At 40.1% G+C, this 19,704-nt stretch overlaps 1 protein-coding gene across 1 annotated transcript in view; it reads left to right on the forward strand.

Annotated features, from left to right (window-relative positions):
* The window catches only part of LOC106081977 (uncharacterized), a 433,937-nt gene that overhangs the window by 205,806 nt on the left and 208,427 nt on the right, over positions 1-19,704 (forward strand). Inside the window, exon 5 of the mRNA XM_059367022.1 lies at positions 1,110-1,180. The gene's annotated coding sequence lies outside the window, so the exon portion shown is untranslated. The remainder of the gene's footprint in view (positions 1-1,109; positions 1,181-19,704) is intronic.

A 19,704-nucleotide genomic window follows, 5' to 3' on the forward strand; every position in this document is an offset into this window, starting at 1 on the left:
AATTTGAAACAGCTAGTAGTTTTAGGCCTCCCAACATCAGACCCAAATATGGTTGAGGTCGGACTATATTTGAATATAGCTGCCAAATAGACCGATCTGCCGATAAAGAGTCTGAAGCCCATAAAGGCTTCATTTTTTATCAAATTTTACTGAGATTTGAAACGGTGCGTTATTTTAAGCCTCCCGATATCTGACCTAAGTATGGTTCAGATCGGACTATATTTTGATATAGCTGCCATATAGACCGATCTGCCGATAAAGGGTCTGAAGCCCATAAAATCTTTATCCGATTTCGCTGAAATTTGACACAGTGAGTAGTATTAGGCCAACCGCCATCAGACCCAAATATGGTAAAGATCGGACTGTATTTAGATATAGCTGTCATATACACCCATATGCCGATAGAGGGTCTGAAGCTCATAAAAGCTTTATTTATTATCCGATTTTGTTGAAATGTTAAATACAAAATTCAACTGTGACTTATATTTATTAGACCACTCAATGTCCGTGCCGAATTTGGTTGCATAAGTTAACCAAATTTCACCGGCTTGTGGCGAAAGGGCGTTTACATATATACCCAAGGTTGTGGATATCTAAAGTTCGTCCCGGCCGAACTTAATGCCTTTTTACTTGTTATCGTTCAAAGAGTAATTTTATCGTCTCGAGTCCGTTGGAGGGTTTTCCGGGAAATTTTTGTCAACGAGAGACACTAGTGTCTCTTTACTAGACATTTTCCATGCATTTTCTGATTCCTGAATGTATTAAACCGTAATAGGTTTCGAGTGTAGGATCTGCCTTAGTCAGATGTATCCTGGCTTTGCCTAGAGGCCTCAGATGTATGCAAAACTCCACCCACAATTTGGCCGGAGCCTTTTTCAGCTCTCCCTGATTACTTCTTAGCCCCAGTCTTGAGGTTCGCTTGTGGCAGATGTTTGCGAAACCCTTCCTTATACCTTCCAGTTCTGAGACCACCATAGCGGAATCTTTTTTCCCCCCTTGGTTTGACTGTGGGACATGCAGACTTAAGCTAATAATTAAAGACTTTTGTAATCCACTTTACATTGAACATTGAAGTCTATGACCTCCGTTGTTTCTATTTTTTTTTTCAGGTCTAGGGGAGATTGCCGTGCAGAATGTATGCCGAAATGTTTTCCAAATACACCCAGCTACTTACAAAAAGGTATTTCCTAATACTAATTCCAATTATTAACCAAATATATATGCACTTTAAAACGGGGCAATCTTCTCACATATCGATAATAAGGGGCCTCCTTTGCCCCTGTTCCTTAGCGGAAGGTTCAAAAGCAAAATTTGCATTTGTACTCTGGAAGAAAATAAAAGTATTTTCTTAAATATAAGACAATTTCAAGGTTAGCTAGGGCATGATTAAGCCATATTTTCAAACAAATAATTCCATATCATCACAAATATCCCCAAATTGGATTTATTTCCTTATTTGTATAAAATTGCATGGTCTAATCTCTTAGAGATTTTGTGTTGATAGCATTTGCAAATCCTCCTCATTCATACATAGTATTTCGATGTTATGCAAAAAGAAAGAATTACTCATATATTTCCTACTCTTAAGCAACCCAAAAGAAAAACACAATTAAATATTGCAACCAAAAAGTTCATGGATGGTTTGCAAAACCCCAAAGAAATCCCAACCACAACTCATCTTCGTTAACAACCAAAAGGAAAAAATCTTATCGACAACACCCTCTTCCTATTTAGTGTATAATTTAATTAAATGCTAACCTTGCAGTTATCGGTTTAATGTTTGCTAATAAAGGCTATCAATTTAAGACCATTCCGCTAAAGAATATGGAAAAAAACGTATTGGCCATATTATGCATTCACATCGCAAACCAGCGAGAGCGAAAAAAAAGGCTCAATAACCCAAAAAGAAACAAGAATTGGCTACAAAGATGCCATATAGCCAGACAGGAGTAGAGTTTTGGCGCATAAGAGACAGAAACCCTAAACACAGCTAAATTCACTCGCCATTCATTCACTTAGTCATTATGAATATGTTGGCTATAATCTGAAGCAAGGGTACAGTGTTTTGTTGAATTTTTGCTTCTGAAATTCTTGTTAGAAAACGTACCTACGAGTTCAGCATTATAGTGCAGATGTCAATCCACACACCACTGTGGCCTCCTTTTGGGTTAAGACTACACATTAGATATCAAAATTCGGGGTATGATGTCTGGAATAGACTTTGTTAACTGGTCAGTATGATATGGATCATAAACGAAAGATATTTCGATGTTCTGAGCGAGTTTGAGTTGCAATGTTGGACCTTGTGCAGTGACGATAGTTACATCTCAAAGACTTCCCGAACAGACATACATTTCTTACACTTTCACACTTTGCAATATCTAAAACAAGCAAAAACCCGCTGTGTACAGCCGGGCCTAATCTTCTGTACCCTCCATCATGGACCGCATTTGTCAAGTTTTTTTTGGCCCATATCTCTTTATAAGCAAACCAAGGATAATGGATAAGAATTGTCATGCTATTTGTAGAGATGGGTGATGGGTAAATACCCAAAAGGTATTTACCCGGTTAATTGGGTATATACCCGGGTGTTTACCCAACTTACATAAAACAAGTAAAAAGGCGTTAAGTTCGGCCGGGCCGAACTTTGGATACCCACCACCTCGGGTATATATGTAAACCACCTTTCATCAAAATCCAGTGAAAATTGCATACCTTATGTCCCAAAGCAGTTATATCGAAACTTGATCCGATTTGGACCAAATACTAATAAGTACAAGTCACTGATCAATTGTGTATAACAAAATATTGCTCTTTTAGTAGCTATATCTAAAAATAAACCGATCTGAACCATATTCAATATGGATGTCGAAAAGCCTAACATAAGTCAATGTGTCAAATTTCAGTTAAATCGGATTATAAATGCGTATTTTTTGGGGCCAAGACTTTAAATCGAGATATCGGTCTATATGGCAGCTATATCCAAATCTTGACCGATCTGTGCCATGCAAAATCGGATAATAAATGTGACTTTAATGGGCCTAAGATCCTAAATCGGAGGATCGGTCTATATGACAGCTATATCCAAATGTGAACCGATCTGAGCCAAATTGACGAAGGATATCGAAAGGCCTAACACAACTCACTGTCCCAAATTTCAGCAAAATCGGATAACAAATGTGGCTTTTATGGGCCTAAGACCCTAAATCGGAGGATCGGTCTATATGGCAGCTATATCCAAATCTGAACCGATCTGAGCCATATTGACGAAGGATGTCGGAAGGCCTTACACAACTCACTATCCCAAATTTCAGCAAAATCGGATAATAAATGTGGCTTTTATGGGCCTAAGACCCTAAATCGGAGGATCGGTCTATATGGGGGCTATATCAAGATATAGTCCGATATAGCCCATCTTTGAACTTAACCTGCTTATGGACAAAAAAAGAATCTGTGCAAAGTTGCAGCCCAATATCTCTATTTTTGAAGACAGTAGCGTGATTTCAACAGACAGACGGACGGACATGTCTAGATCGTCTTAGATTTTTACGCTGATCAAGAATATATATACTCTATAGGGTCGGTAATGGATAGTTCGATGTGTTGCAAACGGAATGACAAAATGAATATGCCCCCATCCTTCGGTGATGGGTATAAAAGTCAGTTTATGTTTGTTTATTTGTTTGTTTGTTCGTTTGTCTGTTCTGTATAGACTCAAAAACGGCAGAAGCGATTTTCTTGAAATTTTCACAGATGGTGCATGATGATCCCGTAGTGAAAATAGGGTACTAAATTTGTTGATATTCAAAGGGGGCGTATCCTCCCCCTTACCCATATTATCTGAAACTCCAGATCTCGGAGATGGTTGGTGCGATAAATCGAAATTTTGTGTACTCTCTTAAAGTAATCTAAAAGCAAAAATTTGGTATCCTAATTTCTGATGGGGTATCTAGGGGGAACGCCCCACCCCAAAACCAACCAAATATATATATAAACTAATCACGACAACATGAGACTCAAATTCAAGGTATTTAAGAGTAGAATACGAATCTGATACCCAAATTTGGGACGAAATGTTTGGGGGACTTCCCCAACCCCCAAAACACCCTTAAATCGGACATATTTATCGACCATGGCAATATGGGACTCAACTGAAAGGTATTTACGAGTTGAATACAAATCTGATATTAAAAATCTGACATCCCTAAAAACACCCCCAAAACAGAACTTATTTACTGACCATCGCAATATGTGGCTCGAATAGAAGGTATTTGAGTGTAGAATACGAAAATGATATCCAAATGTGGAACCAAGTGTTTTGGGGGTCGCCCCTCCCCAAAAACAACCCCCAAAGAGCACAAATTTACGAACATTGCAATATGGGGCTCAAATGAAAGGTCTTTGGAAGTACCCCACATATCCACCCAAATAGGAAGTATATGCTGACCATTGCAATATGGGGCTCAAGTGAGAGGTAATTTGGAGTAGGAATCTGATATATATTTTCTGAGAAAGTCACTGAATGGCCAATGACAATATGGGGTTCAAATAAATGATATTGAGAGTAGAGCAGGATGCTGATTTATTTTCAGAGCAAAGTGATCGTGGGATAACCCCACTCCCCAAAACACACCTAACTCGGACATATTTACCGACCAGGTCAATTTGGGCCTCAAATTAAAAGTATTGGGGAGTAGAGCACGACAAATTTTCTGGGGGTCTACAAGTTTTATTGACCATTGTAATATAGGGCTCAAGGTAAAGGTATTTGGGAGTAGAATACAAATCTGGTATCCAAATGTGGGACCATGTATTTGATGGTTAAACCAAAACACTTCACTTCAAAATTTCACCTCAATCGGATAGTAATCAGGAACCGAGATCGGTTTATATGGGACCTATATTAGGTTATGAATCGATTTAACCCCTACTTGGCGCAGTTATTAGAAGTTGTTTTAACTTCTAATACTGCATACCAAAGTTCAGCCAAATCGGATAATAATTGCGCCCACTAGAGGCTCAAGAAGTCATGATCTGAGATCGGTTTATATGGGAGCTATATCAGATTATGGTGTGACTTAGACCATTCTTACCAAATTTGTTGAAAGTCAAAATAAATCATCTGGTGCAAAATTTCAGCCGAATCGGATAATAATTCCGCTCTTCAGAGGCTCACGAAGTCAAGATCCAGGATTGGTTTATACGGCACCTTTATCAAAACATTGACCGTTTACAATTGACCATTTACAATCCTAGCCGACTCACACTAATAGGAAGCACTCGTGCAAAATTTTAAGCGTCTAGCTGTATTCCTTCGAAAGTTAGCGTGCTTTCGATGGAAAGACGGATGAACTGCCAGAGCTAATTATACTCAAAATGTCACGGCGATCGAGAATATAAAGGGTGATTTTTTAGCTATTATCTTTTTGGCAACACTGTTTTAAACAGCTCGCGGGCGCGTGTTTCGTGTTTTGTTTCACTGTCAAACATTTTCATTTTGGTCTATAATTAAATCATGAATCGTCTTACAAACGTACAACACTTGCAAATTATTGAATTTTATTACTAAAATGCGTGCTCTGTTAAGAAAATTTACCCCGCGCTTCTTCCATTAAGCAAAGAAGCTCATTTTTGGCTCAATGGGTACGTAAGTAAGCAGAATTGTCGATTTTGGAGTTAAGATCAGCCAGAAGCATTACAAGAGCTTCCAATGCATCCATAAATAGTTACAGTTTGGTGCGGTTTATGGGCTGGTGGCATCATTGGACCGTACTTCTTCAAAGATGATGCGAATCGTAACGTAACTGTGAATGGTGAGCGCTATCGTGAGATGAATTCCAACTTTTTTTTTGCCCAAAATGCTAGAGCTTGACTAGCACGACATTTGGTTTCAACATGACAGTGTCACATGCCACCCAGCACGCGGAACTATGGACTTATTGAAAGGCGAGTTTGCTGAATATTTTTTTTTTCTCGTTCGGGCCGCCTTTAACGCTTTTAGACAATTTTTTGCAAGGCTATGTTATAGCTCATGTTCATACAGACAAGCCCGCTTCATTTGACGCATTGGAAGACAATATTTTAGCATTTATTCGTGAGATACCGGCCGAAATGTTGGAAAGAGTATGCCTAAATTGGACTAAGCGAATGGACCATTTGAGGCGTAATCATGGTCAACATTTGCATGAGATAGTCTTCAACTATTAATTTATATGAGCCGTAGTATCGATTGAAACAAAAATTTTATGCATTTTTCTGAATTTTATGTTTTTTTTTTTTTTTTTTTTTTTTTTTTTTTTTTTTTTTTTTTTTTGTTTTTTTTTTTTTTTTTTTGAAAAACTTTCCTCACCCCTTTTCCTTAAAAATCACCCCTTATATACATGTAGGGTTTCCGATCAATATATCGATGTGTTACAAACGGAATGACGAAATTAGTTTACATTAGTTTACCCCTATGCTATGGTGGGGCTAGAAAAAAATTATTTGTGAAAAAATTTTCGAGTAAGTAACGAAGAATTACAGGCCCGTTAGTACTCAAAATTGTCCATGAACATTTCACCAAGGAACAGGGGCAAACTTCGCACACATAAATGAGAGCTGTCCGATTTAAGTTTAAGCTTAATGACAAGGAGCCTCCTTGCTATAGCCGAGTCTGAAAGGTAAGGCGCAGTGCGACATCTCTTTGGGGAGAACTTCATCGGGCCCGTTAGTTTTCCATAAAAATAAAATTTTGTTTAAATTTTCGCAATTTTTGTTTTTTCAAAACAAATTGCCCTTTTTAGGCAAGAAAACGAATAATACAACGTGCTGCTCTTAACAAACACTGTGCCATGCTATTTCAAAAAAAACAAACCATCACTAGCATGGCGCATTCAGTCACTCCGTCACTCAAACATTTCGGGTCTCTCCAAATGCGTGTGTGTGTGTGTGTGTATTTTTAGCTGTTTCATCTCCATAAAAAGCAGTGATTGATGAAGCCGAATTAAGCCAACTTGGCTGCTAAATCCGAATCAAAAGTCTACACATCGACACCAATGGGCAACAGTACCAGCTTGTACACAGTTTGCAATGCGATGGGATTCATTCTCAGGGCCAGTCGGCAAAAGCTGTGTGGCATCAGCGGCGGCGCATGCGCTCGGACATAATAAAAATGAAATTTTGCCAACAAAACGGAACGTCCACGTTTCGCACAGAGGAATACGTTCTGTCAAAAATAGGGCTTTAACTTTTTTATTATTATTACCCGGCATTACCGTTTGCGGCTGCCGCGTAATGTTGCCACTCATCTTGTTGCAGTTTTACTAGGGGAAGTTTGTTAACCTGCTGCATTCGAAAACTTGAGCCATGGTGATGAACAAAATTGAAGCTGATAATATGGTAGTGCGGCGTTATATTGCTGCGTTTTCTTTGGGCCTACTCTCAGTTTAATGGCTGTGGGAAACACTGCTTGGCTTAGTATGTTGGCCGCCCGCCACAAAATCTTCGCACAGATTCCTTCCATCATGGATCTGCAGAAGATTGCAGTAGGGCAACTGAATTCATATGGCCTGCCATACGTAAACATACCATTTATAACACGTACGTGTTGCTTGTATAGTTTGCGCTGAATGGGGGCTGTGACTTGTGCTGTATCTTGTTATTGTTATAAATAAGTTAATAATATGGCGGAAGATGGCCTTTTGTTATCCTCAATTCTGTTCTCTTGATGTACCAGACTCATTTGTATTTTGCCTTAACACACACACACACACGCACACATATTTGAAGCCATGCAGCCTTTCGCAAGGCTTATTTGCAAAAACAGAAAAAATGGTACCAAGGAAACTCAAACAAAAATATGCCCCCAAAACACCATAGAGCTTTGCGCCTTTATTCTCATACAATTTACGGCATTCTTTTTGAAGCCCTTACGCAAAGGAAGTCACGGTTTAGAAGCCACTTTTCATTTATACGACCTGATGTGTTGCAATGAAAGGAAGCGAACTTTTATGCCCTCAACAATAGCTCGACAAATTTATGCCAGCAACATTATCGTGGTCGTTCATTTTTTGCATTGTGTTGAACGTGTTAAAGGATAATGAGCACCTGATTTTATGGTCATCCTTAAGGCTTTTGACTTTTGGCTTACGGGCCAATTTTAGCCTTTAACTATTGTTGACTTTGTGTTTTCATTTTGACCCTTCAGATGACTGGTGGTCCTCCTGGGTTTTTAATATGAGAGATCAAAAATTATTTGGCTAGTAGCCTTGGGCAGTGAAGATCAGTTAACATGGAAGCTATATCGGGTTATATATATATATTGGACGCCACCGTAGCGCAAAGGTCCGCATATGACGCTGAACGCCTGGGTTCGGATCCTGGCGAGAACTTCATGAAAATTTTTAGCTGTGGTTATCCCCTCCTAATGGTGGCGACATTTGGGACGTACTGTATAATTTGGTATGACAGCCATGCAAAAACTTCTCCACATGGAAGTGTCGCATTGCGGCACGCCGTTCGGACTCGGCTATAAAAAAGAGGTCCCTTATATCCATCATTGATATGTGAAAAGTTTGCCCAGGTTCCTTAATGTAATGAACGTGGGCAAATTTTCTTCAGGTTATATAGTATTTACCATAGCAAAACGAAACTTGCAAGCCAAATTGGGCAAAAATTAAGGCTTTCAAGGGCTGAAGATGTCAAATCGGGAGATCGGTTTATACAGGTGCTATATCAGGTTATACTTTGATTTGAACCACACTTACCGTGAACATTTTCCATGAACAGGGGGTACTTCTCTCATATCAATGCGTGCAGTCAGATTAAAGTTTAACCTGAAGTAAAGGCATAAAATGGCGCTTACTTTTTTATGGCGAACCCGAACGGCGAGTCGCAGAGCAAAACCGTTTTAACATGGCAGAATACCTCACAAATGTGTTGACAGCTTAAGTAAGGGGTTAACCAGCGGTGAACATTTTTCTGATGTTCATGGTTCATGGTGAAATGGGGAAAAATATTGCCAAACTGTTTATGAACAATTTTAGTCACTAATGGGTCCATCGACGGTGAGATTTGGTCTTGCCGATTAGATATTTTTGTGCAGATATCTTATGGTGATTTCGATTCTGAAAAAATGTTACACTTATAGGAGACAACATTTTGCAAATGTCGCTCCAATCCTCTCATGGTCGTACACTTTTTGCATTTTCAATCGAACATTTTCATATGTTTAGATGTTGTCATTACAACCAAATAATACAGTAAAAATCGCATCCTCGTCTTCGGATGAAAAACTTTCTAACAATTCGTTCGAGTCGTTATCGATGGATTCTCATCCAATGAGCAAAAATTGACCGCAGGTGTACCCCAGGACTTTGTTCTTTCTCCTTCTCTTTTTCTGATTTTCATCAACGATCTGTTGGGTCAGACATCGAACCCGATCTACTCATTTGCGGATGACTGTAATCTCTGTCATTCGTACTCATTCGACCATTCGACCGAGTCGTCGAGAGATTAAGGACAAGTGGCGGGTTATGGACGATACACTCTGCCAGGATTTGCTGGCCATTTCTGAGTGGGGTCGAATGAATCGAATAGATTTTAATGCACGGAAGACTCAGTGCTGCTTATTGTCATACAAACGATTCGCTGATTCATTACGATCATCTTTGTCTATCAACGGTATGGGTATTGAGCGCTTGATGTTCTGGGCATGAAAATGCAAAGTGATGTCCGTTGGGCTAAACATGTATTCGAAGTGTCGAAAGAAGCATTCAAGTGTTTAGGCTTCCTTAAACGGTATAAGAATTACTTCACTCCGTCTTCTTAACATCTACACCACTTTCATAAGGCCGAAAATGGTGTACAACTCACACGTACGGGCTGGAGCTTCAAAATCATCCCTGCAACTACTGGACCGTGTACAGAGGAAAGCGATGGCGTTGATTGGGGACAGTGGGGTTATCCAACTCTATTGCCTCCCTTCATCATCGTCGCAATGTGGGTTGTTTGACCCTGTTCTATCGGTACTTTCATGGTGTGTGTTCGTCTGATATTCGTCTTCTTATTCCTGATGTAAGGATGTATGTCAGGGATACTAGACATTCCTGGAACTCATAGCCGTTTGCAATTAATTGGCCGGCGGACCGCATAATGGATTATAGAGAGAATTCTTTTTTCGCCCAAACCGTTCGTATGTGGAATCCACTTCCGGTAAATGTTTTTCCCAACCACTTTGACATCCCCCCCCCCCCCCCCCCTTCCAATTCCTAATTTCCTCTTGCCAACACAATGCACTACATTCATAGGGGACATCCCCTGCGTGTTGGCTAACAGCAAAAAAAATTCATCTAATATTCCATTAGCTAAATAAAACGGTGGGATAGTCTCTCCAAAACATCGCTAAATCGGACATATTTTCCGACCATGGCAGTATGGAACTCAAATTAAAGAGATTTACGATTATAATACGAACTAGATATCCAAATGTGGGACCATGTTTCTGGTAGTTCACCCCCTCCCAAAAACACTCCCCCAACAGGACTTATTTATTTATTTAATAAAAGGTATTTGAGTGTAAAATATGAAACTGATATCAATATGTGGGACCAAAAACACCCCCCAAAGGGGACATATTTGCGACCATAGCAATATGGGGCTTAAATTAAAAGTCTTTGGCAGTAAAGCACGAATCTGATAAGAGTGTATATAGTGTATATGGGGCCATCACATCCCCATAACACCACCCAAATAGGATGTATTTGCTGACCATTGCAATATAGAGCACAACTCGAGGTATTTTAGAGTAGAACACGAATCTGATATATATTTTCAAAGAGTAGAACACGAATCTGATATATATTTTCAAAGCCAAGTCACTGAACGGCCGGCCCATTCCCCTAAACACCGCCCAAATCGGTCATGTTTGGCGACTATGGGAATATGGGAGTAGACCATGAATCTGATATGAACATTCGGGGCCAACGGTTTAGGGGACGTCCCACCCCCTATAACAACCCTCAAATGGGAAGTATTTGCTCACCATGACAATTTGGGTCTTAAAGTGAGTGGAGCTCGATATTGGTAGGTTAGGGCCCGGACATATTTGCTGACTTTTGTAATAAGGGGTTTAAACGAAAGGTATTTGAGATTAGAAAACGACTTTTGATATCCAGTTTTGAGGCCAATGGCAATATGGGGTTTAAATAAATGGTATTTGAGAGTAGAGCACGATGCTGATATATTTTCAGGGTTAAGTTTTTAGGGGACCACCCTACTCCCCAAAACACTCTAATTCGGACATATTGACCAACCATATCAATGTGGGGCTAAAATAAAAGGTATTGGGCAGAAGATCATGAAATTGATGCGCACTTTCAGCACCAATTTTCTAAGGGGAGGTAGACCCTACCCAAAACACCCCACAAACAGCAGTTATATACTGGCCATCGCACTATGGGGCACAAAAAAAGGTATTTGGGAGCATAAAACAAATCTGATGTAAAAATTTGGGGCACCGCTCCTTCCCCAAAACACCCCCCCCCCAAGCGGGCATATTTACCGACCATATCAATGTGGTGCTCAAATGAAATGAAATTGGGAATTGCAAATGCAAATTTTGCCCATGAACATTCCACTAAGGAACAGGGGAAAAAAGTCCTATTCAAGTTTTAAGCTCAATGATAAGGGGCCTCATTTTTAAAGCCGAATCCGAATGGCGTGCCCCTGTGCGACATCTCTTTGGAGTAGAGTTATACATGGCACAGTACCTCACAAATGTTGTCAGCATTAGGAGAGGAAAACCACCCTTGAAAATATTTTTCTGATGGTCTCGCCAGGATTCGACCCCAGGCGTTCAGCGTCATAGGCGGACATGCTAACCTCTTTGATTGAAATTGAAACCCATTTTCAGGACCAATTTTCTATGGTCTACCTCTTCCCCAAAATACATCACAAACAGCAATGACCATCGTACTATGGGGTATTTGGGAGCATAATACGAATCTGATATCTAAATTTATATATTTTTGGGCACCACCCCTTCCCCAAAACACCCCCCAAAAAGTAAAAATATACTGACCATGGCTATATGTGGCTCAAATGAAAGTTATTTGATATTAGAAAGCGAATTTGATAACTAATTTTGGGGACAAGTGTTTGGGAGACGCCTCATCCCATAGACTCCCGTTAAACCAGAGGCGGGCAAATGCACACAAACTAATACGCATATTTGAGTACGCGAACAAGAACATAAGCCCATGGGCTTGGAAATATTACCCACATATGGGGTTTAAATAAACTGTATTTGAGAGAAGAGCACGATGCTGAAATTTTTTTAGGGCTAAGAATCGAGGGGACCACTTCACCCCCAAAACCCACACTCCTAAATCGTACATCATGAGAATATCGGTCTCAAAGGATAATTTTGTTCCACACAAAGTAAAAGAGTCGCAGCGGTGCGGGCCCGGTTCGGCTAGATATTTGTAAGATTACATCCCAAAGGGGGGCGGACTCTCCCCCTTACCACAAAAGTACTACCCAAAAATAAAAGTGGACCAATCGGGACAATAGGAAATTCAATTAAAAGGTATTCAAAAGTAGAGTACGAATTTCATGAATTTCAATAAAAGTTGGGTCTAAGTACCTGGGGGCCGCCCCGGGACCAAAACCCCTTAAAATAGGTTAATTTGACGATCAATGACAATATGGGACTCAAATGAAAGGTATTCGGCAGTAGATTACGAATATGTTCAGAAAGTAGGAATAGACTTTATAATTTATTGCTAACGGAAGGGGGCGGACTTTCCACCGTTACCCCAAAAACACCACCCAAAATCAAAAGTCGACCGATAAAGACAATTTGGGTATGTAAATGTACTACCCAAAAGTATGCGGGAGTAGATAACGAATCTAGTCATCCCACCTCCACAAAAACGCCCAAAATGGGCAAATTAGCCAATCACGGATATATGGGACTCGGGTTATTTGTTCCGCATAAACTGAAAAACAGCAGAACCGGCTTTCTCGAAATTTTCGCATATTGTGTAGGTTGGTCTGGAAGCAAACATAGGCTATACAATTATTCGGTATCGGAAGGGGGACGGACCCTCCCCCTTATGCCAAAAACACAACCCAAACTCAAAAGTGGACCGATCGGGACAATATAGTTATCAAATGAAAGGTATTGAAGAGTAGTACCCATCGGGCCGCCCCAACCCCAAAACTCCCCCAAACATACATATTGGATATTGGACAGACATATTCGATATTGGATCGACATATTGCATGTTAATTTCAATATGGGGCTCAAATGAAAGGTATTCGGAATAGATTTCGAATCTGGCGTACAAAATCAGATCGAAGTATAGGGGGTCAAGCCGACCCTCAAAAACGCCATTAGGCATACAAAATCAGATCGAAGTATTGGGGGTCACGCCAACCCTCAAAAACGCCATTAGACCCATTATGGCTATATAATACTTGGCTGAAGCGATAGTCTTAAAATTTTCATAGATTGTGAACGTTTCTCTAGAAAGAAACATAGGCTATATAATTTTTAGATATCGGGTGGAGGCGGACCCCCCCCCCAAACCCCAAAAACGCCAACCATATCCGAAAGTGGTCCGATGGGCACAATAAGGATATCAAATGAACGATATTGGAGACATGAAAACGAATATGGTAGTAAAATTTGGGTCCAAGTACCCAGCGGGCCCCCCAACTACAAAACTCCTCTAAGCAAATATGTTCAAAGTTCATGTTAATATGGAACTCAAATGAAAGGTATTAGGGAGTAGATTACGAATATAACATTAAAATTTGCGTTCAAGTCTAGGTGGCGCTTTTCCTCCTAACGATACGTCAAATGGGTTATTTGACTCATTATGACAATATGGGACTCAAATTCAAGGTACTGGGGGTGGAAAACGAATTTGATATCCAATTTTGGAGCCAAGTGTCTCTAAACTGAAGTTAACTTCCGATGGGAATAAAGAACGAATTTGATATCCATATTTGAGTCGAAATGTCTGAGGTGCCATCCGTCCCCTAATGAGAACATTACCCTAAGGAAGAACAGTACCACCAGGAATCGAGAAGGGGCAAATTCACACACATCAATGAGTGCTTTCCGATTCAAGTTTAAACTCAATGATAAGGGGCTTTTTTATGGCCGAGTCCGAACGGCGTCCCGCAGTGCTCATGGCATTATACCTCGCAAATGTCGCCAACATAGAGAGGGGATAAACTCCGCTTTGTCTGATGTTCTCGCCAGGATTCGAACGCGTTCAGCGTCATAGGCTACAATGGCATGAATTTGATATCCCCATTCAGGGCGAAGTGTCCCCACCCTAAAATGATATTAGAGAGTTAAAGAAGGAGCGGGCCCGGTTCGATTAGTTGCATGTATTTGTGGACACTTTGGGGTGCATTTATATTTGAGTCATCTTTCATAATGAAAAACTCCCCAAATTGGGGGTCTTTTGTAATTTCCCATTTGGGTCCTAATTGTTGGTAGCCCACTATAATGGCGCCAACACGGGGACCCAAAGTTTTGCTACAATTATCCATAACCTGTTTGGGGCATATTTTCATTTTAAATTTGGGATGTAATTTTCTGCGGTCAAACTTCATACGGCCCAATTGATTTCAAAGTTTACCTTTGATACTTAATAGCGTGTTCGTAGGAAATTTCTTTGTTTGGATTTTCTCTCATTGTACACCATTTGAATGTATTTGTCCATTTTTTGAACCTTGCAATTTTAGAAAAAAACCACTTATTTTATAAAAGCTTTTGGCAGCAATTAAACACAAAAATTGAAAATAAAAAATATTCCAAAAGCAATGTGCGCTTTGCGAATGTGTTTAACATCTTTGGCATTTCCGTTGCCCGATTGCGGTTTTATTTTTTGGAATATTTATTTTTACACAGAGTGTAAGAAAACAACCGTAAATTAGCAATACTTATGGCAATAAATGAGTTGTTGAGCCAAACGTGATGCCGATGTTTCATTTGATTTTTTTTCCATCTCTCCTCGTTTTGGTTTTTGTGTATCTTTCTCGTCAGTTTTCGTTTTGGGGGGAGGGGGGAAAATATGTCAGTATGTCGGTGTATGCGTGTGCCTTGGCAATTGTGTTAACAATAAATCATGATTAAATTCAAATATGAATGGTACGTGCAAACGCCTCGATATTGTCAATCCGTTACGATGAGTGATGAGTAATTTGGGGCAATTCCATAGTTGCTTAACTCCCAATTGAATGGTAATTATTTCAAATGATTTAATTTCTGAGATATTTTTTCGACATGAAACATTGATCGATACATTATTGGAGTTTAACTCACGTAAATTTTTGTGGTTTTGATATTGACATTGTGTGTGGTTTTGTAAAGAATATGCAGGGCCATATTGATATGAGTGCAGAGAAATTGTTGTGGGGAACTGCTTTTAAGAGCTATCTACGTCATGGGTTTTTAATTGGAATAATAGGTAGGTAGTAGGATTAAACACTAATATAAAGTAAGCTTAGAATAAACTTTTGTACACTTATCACGCCTCATCCTTAAATTAATATCAAATCAGGACATTTTTCAACCCTTAATTAATGTCAAATCAGGAGCAAGTAACAAGTCCTTTAAATGACTTTTTCGAAAACCAAGGATAGAAAAACACCACCTCCAAAATTTCAGGCAAATCGAGTAAAAATTGCGCTTTCCAGAAGCTCAAAAAGTCAATCTGGGAGATCGGTTTATATGGCATATCGGTATATCAGGTTATATACCGATTTAGACCATACTTAGAACCGTTGTTGAAAGTCATTCCAAAACTACATATGCCAAATTTCTACCATATTGGATAAGAATTTCGTCCTCTAGAAGCCCAAGAAATCAAATCGGGAGATCGGTTTACATGACGGCTATATCAGGATATAGACTGATTTAGACCATAGTTAAAAAAAGTTCTTGGAAGTCAAAATAAAACACTTCATGTAAAATTTCGGCGAAATCGGGTAAGAATTGCGCCCTCTATAGGCTCAAGAAGTCTATTCGGTAGATCGGTTTATATGGCGGCTATATCAGGTTATGAACTGATAAAGACTACACTTGGCACCTTTGTTGGAAATCACACCAGAACATTACATGCAAAACTTCAGCCAAATCGGATAAGAATTGCGCCCTCTAGCGGCTCAAGAAGTCAAGACCCAAGATCGGTTTATATGACAGGTATATCAAAACATGTACCGATTTGGCCCATTTACAATCTCAATCGACCTACACTAATAGGAAGTATGCGTGCAAAATTTCAAGCGCCTAGCTTTACTCCTTCGAAAGTTAGCGTGCTTTCGACAGACGGACGGACAGACAGACGGACAGACGGACGAACAGACGGTCGGACAGACGGTCGGACAGACGGTCGGACAGACGGTCGGACAGACGGTCGGACAGACGGTCGGACGGACACTGCTAGATCGGCTTTAAATATCATGACGATCAGGAATATATAATCTTTATGGGGTCTCAGACGTATATTGCGAGTTGTTACAAACGGAATGACGAAATTAGTATACCCCCCAGCCTATGGGGGAGGGTATAAAAATCGGTGCAAATTCTTCATTCTATGCCTCTAAGTTGGTTCAAAAGTGGTAACGTACCCTCAACTAATTGCCATAAGGATCCGAACGAGCTATGCAGAAGGGCCGAAAGGGTCTTGCATATGGCATATGACTGGGCTAGACCCAGGGGTCTGAATGTTAACTCAGAGAAGACTGAAACATGTCTGTTCACGAGGAAGACGAAGGTGGACCAATTTGACGTTCCACGTTTCCTCAACAAAACGATTTCGATATCTGAGAAGGTCAAATACTTAGAAGTGATCTCGGATAGGAAACTTAATTGGAAGTGTCACATTCAGGAGCGTACTGAGAAGGCTCACAGATATTGGGCACTATATAGACAGGCCGTAGGCTCAAAATGGGGCCTGAATCCATAGATAGTCCACTCGTTCTACAGGAGCGTGATTAGACCAATACTTACTGACGTCTCATTAGTTTGGTGGATTGGATTGATGAACTGAAGAAGTGCAACATAAGTACCATACAACAAGTTCAGTTCAGAGAACATGTTGTCTTGGCATGGGCGGAGCGATGAGGACCACGCCCACTAGGACACTGGAGACTATTCTAGATATCCGACCCATTGACATATAGATTAAGTGTGAGGCAGCCACTGCGCCTATGAGACTGAATGCGATGGGAGAATGGATTGAGGATGGGAGCAGCTCATACCATGGCGGTATAATCGAGGCGACGCTGGGAAACCTGGAAGGAAGGGAATAGGTTTCCGATCGGATACCTGACATGAAACTTGAAGTCGAGTGCGAAGCACTGCTGCCATCGGCACAGTCTTGGATTGACGGAACCCTAGTATTGCCATATGGAAGATCATGTTACACGGATGGATCAAAACTAGAAGATAGAGTGGCCCTGGGGGTTTACACGGAGAACTCAGGGACTGAGATCTGTTTTAGACTGCCTGACCATAATACGGTCCTGCAGGCGGAGATCCGGGCGATCACGAAATACGTGAAGTGGTGTAGTGCTAACGCGAGGACATCGAGTGTGAACATTTTTACCGACAGTAAAATTGCCATAAAGGCAATGACAACCAAGACGGTAAGGTCACGAACAGTCTTGCAGTGTAAGAAGGAGATTAACGCCTTCTCTGAGGATGGCAAAATCCGCATCGTTTGGGTGCCAGGCCATAACGGAGTAAGAGGAAATGAATGGTTAACCCGAAGCCTTTCTGGTCGACACAGTCCGGGTTAAGGGCGTGGGCGACGAATGCGCATGCAACATTGTGAAACAACGAAACGGTCGGTAGGACGACAAATATCCTATGGGGGAATCCAGATCGTGAGAGGACTGAAAGGAAGCAAGAAGGAGTTCAGTATAGCGTTTGGTATCACAACGGGACACATAGGACTACGAGCTCGCTTATATAAAATCGGTGCGACAAGTGATAGCATGTGTAGGGCATGCGGGGAAGATGATGAGACGTTGGTGAACCTTTCCTTTGTCATTGCCCGGCTTTCGCGTCTAACAGATACCGGCACATAGGTGTTGACACAATATCAGACATGAACCAACTTAGGGAAGTGGTATTGAAAACAATTAAGGATTTTGTAAGTAGTTCGGAATTCCTAACTTAAAATAGTTTTTAGAGCAAACAACAAGCCGATTACGGGCATAGGTGTATGTCCATAGTAACATGGGACGGATTAATATCTGCACCCTCATTTCAACCTAACCTAACCTAATTGCCATAGTCTGTAAGCCGCGAAAGCCGCTAACGCCTATATATGACAATATAATTCCTGACAAGGAAATGCAGTATCGAAAGCTTTTACATTCAATTTCGTTCTAAGTAATTTTTTCTTTAATTTTCTTGCCTCTGTGTTGATTAAATTGTCGGATTTGTTTTATTTTCCTTTTTCGATTAGTATTTAAATTTTGCGATATTTTTTACCTTCCCCAAATTATATAAAACAGCATTTCAAATTTATCTGTTAAGTATTCGAACCAAGGAAGAAGCAGCAGCAGCAATGTATCAGCAGTGGCCATAAAATTAATGCTTTTTATGAGATCACAGCGGTAGTCCACACTTTTAGAAACTGTTTCGTTTCATCTTTTTTTTTTGGTTATTTGAGTTTTTTTTTGTTTTTTGTTTTGCTTCTTTTGAATGCATTCATAAACATAAAATAACATTTTGCCAATAAAACAAGTACTTACCGGTGGTTTGATCACCAAATCACAATCACTGGAGCCAAAAAGTCAACCACATACCCAAAAGATGTGGCAAGCAACAACCCATTTCCTAAGAGAGTTGATATCAAACATTTGTTTGCCTAAACGCTTGGAAATGCGAGGATGGTGTAAAAGTTTCGAAAATTGGAAATGGATAAATTAAAAATATTGGGTTGCCCAAAAAGTAATTGCGGATTTTTCATATAGTCGGCGTTGACAAATTTTTTCACAGCTTGTGACTCTGTAATTGCATTCTTTCTTCTGTCAGTTATCAGCTGTTACTTTTAGCTTGCTTTAGAAAAAAAGTGTAAAAAAGTATATTTGATTAAAGTTCATTCTAAGTTTTATTAAAAATGCATTTACTTTCTTTTAAAAAATCCGCAATTACTTTTTGGGCAACCCAATATTTCAAAAATTTTAAAGTATTGTTAAGTGTATATAAACAAGTAAAATGGTGTTAAGTTCGGCCGGGCCGGGTATATATGTAAACCACTTTTGGTCATAATCCGGTGAAAAATGCATTATTTATGCCCCCATAGCAGCTATATCGAAATGTGGTCCGATTTGGACCAAATTCGCCATTGTTCAATTTTGTAGAACAAAATATTGGTCTCTTTGGTAGCTATATCCAAATATGGAACGATCTGAAGCATATGCGACACGGATGTCGAAAAGCCTATCATAAATCACTGTGTCAAACTTCAGCAAAATCGAATTATAAATGCGTTTATGGGACCAAAAGCTAAAATCGAGAGAACGGTCTATATGGCAGCATATCCAAATCAGAACCAATATGGACCAAATTGAAGAAGGGTGTCGAAGGGCCTTGCACAACTCACTGTCCTAAATTTTGGCGAAATCGGACAGTAAATGCGTCTTTTATGGGACCATGACCTTAAATCGAGAGATCGGTCTATATGGCAG

This window comes from Stomoxys calcitrans, chromosome 4 (genome assembly GCF_963082655.1).
Source record: "Stomoxys calcitrans chromosome 4, idStoCalc2.1, whole genome shotgun sequence".
Taxonomy (NCBI): Eukaryota; Metazoa; Arthropoda; class Insecta; order Diptera; family Muscidae; genus Stomoxys; species Stomoxys calcitrans.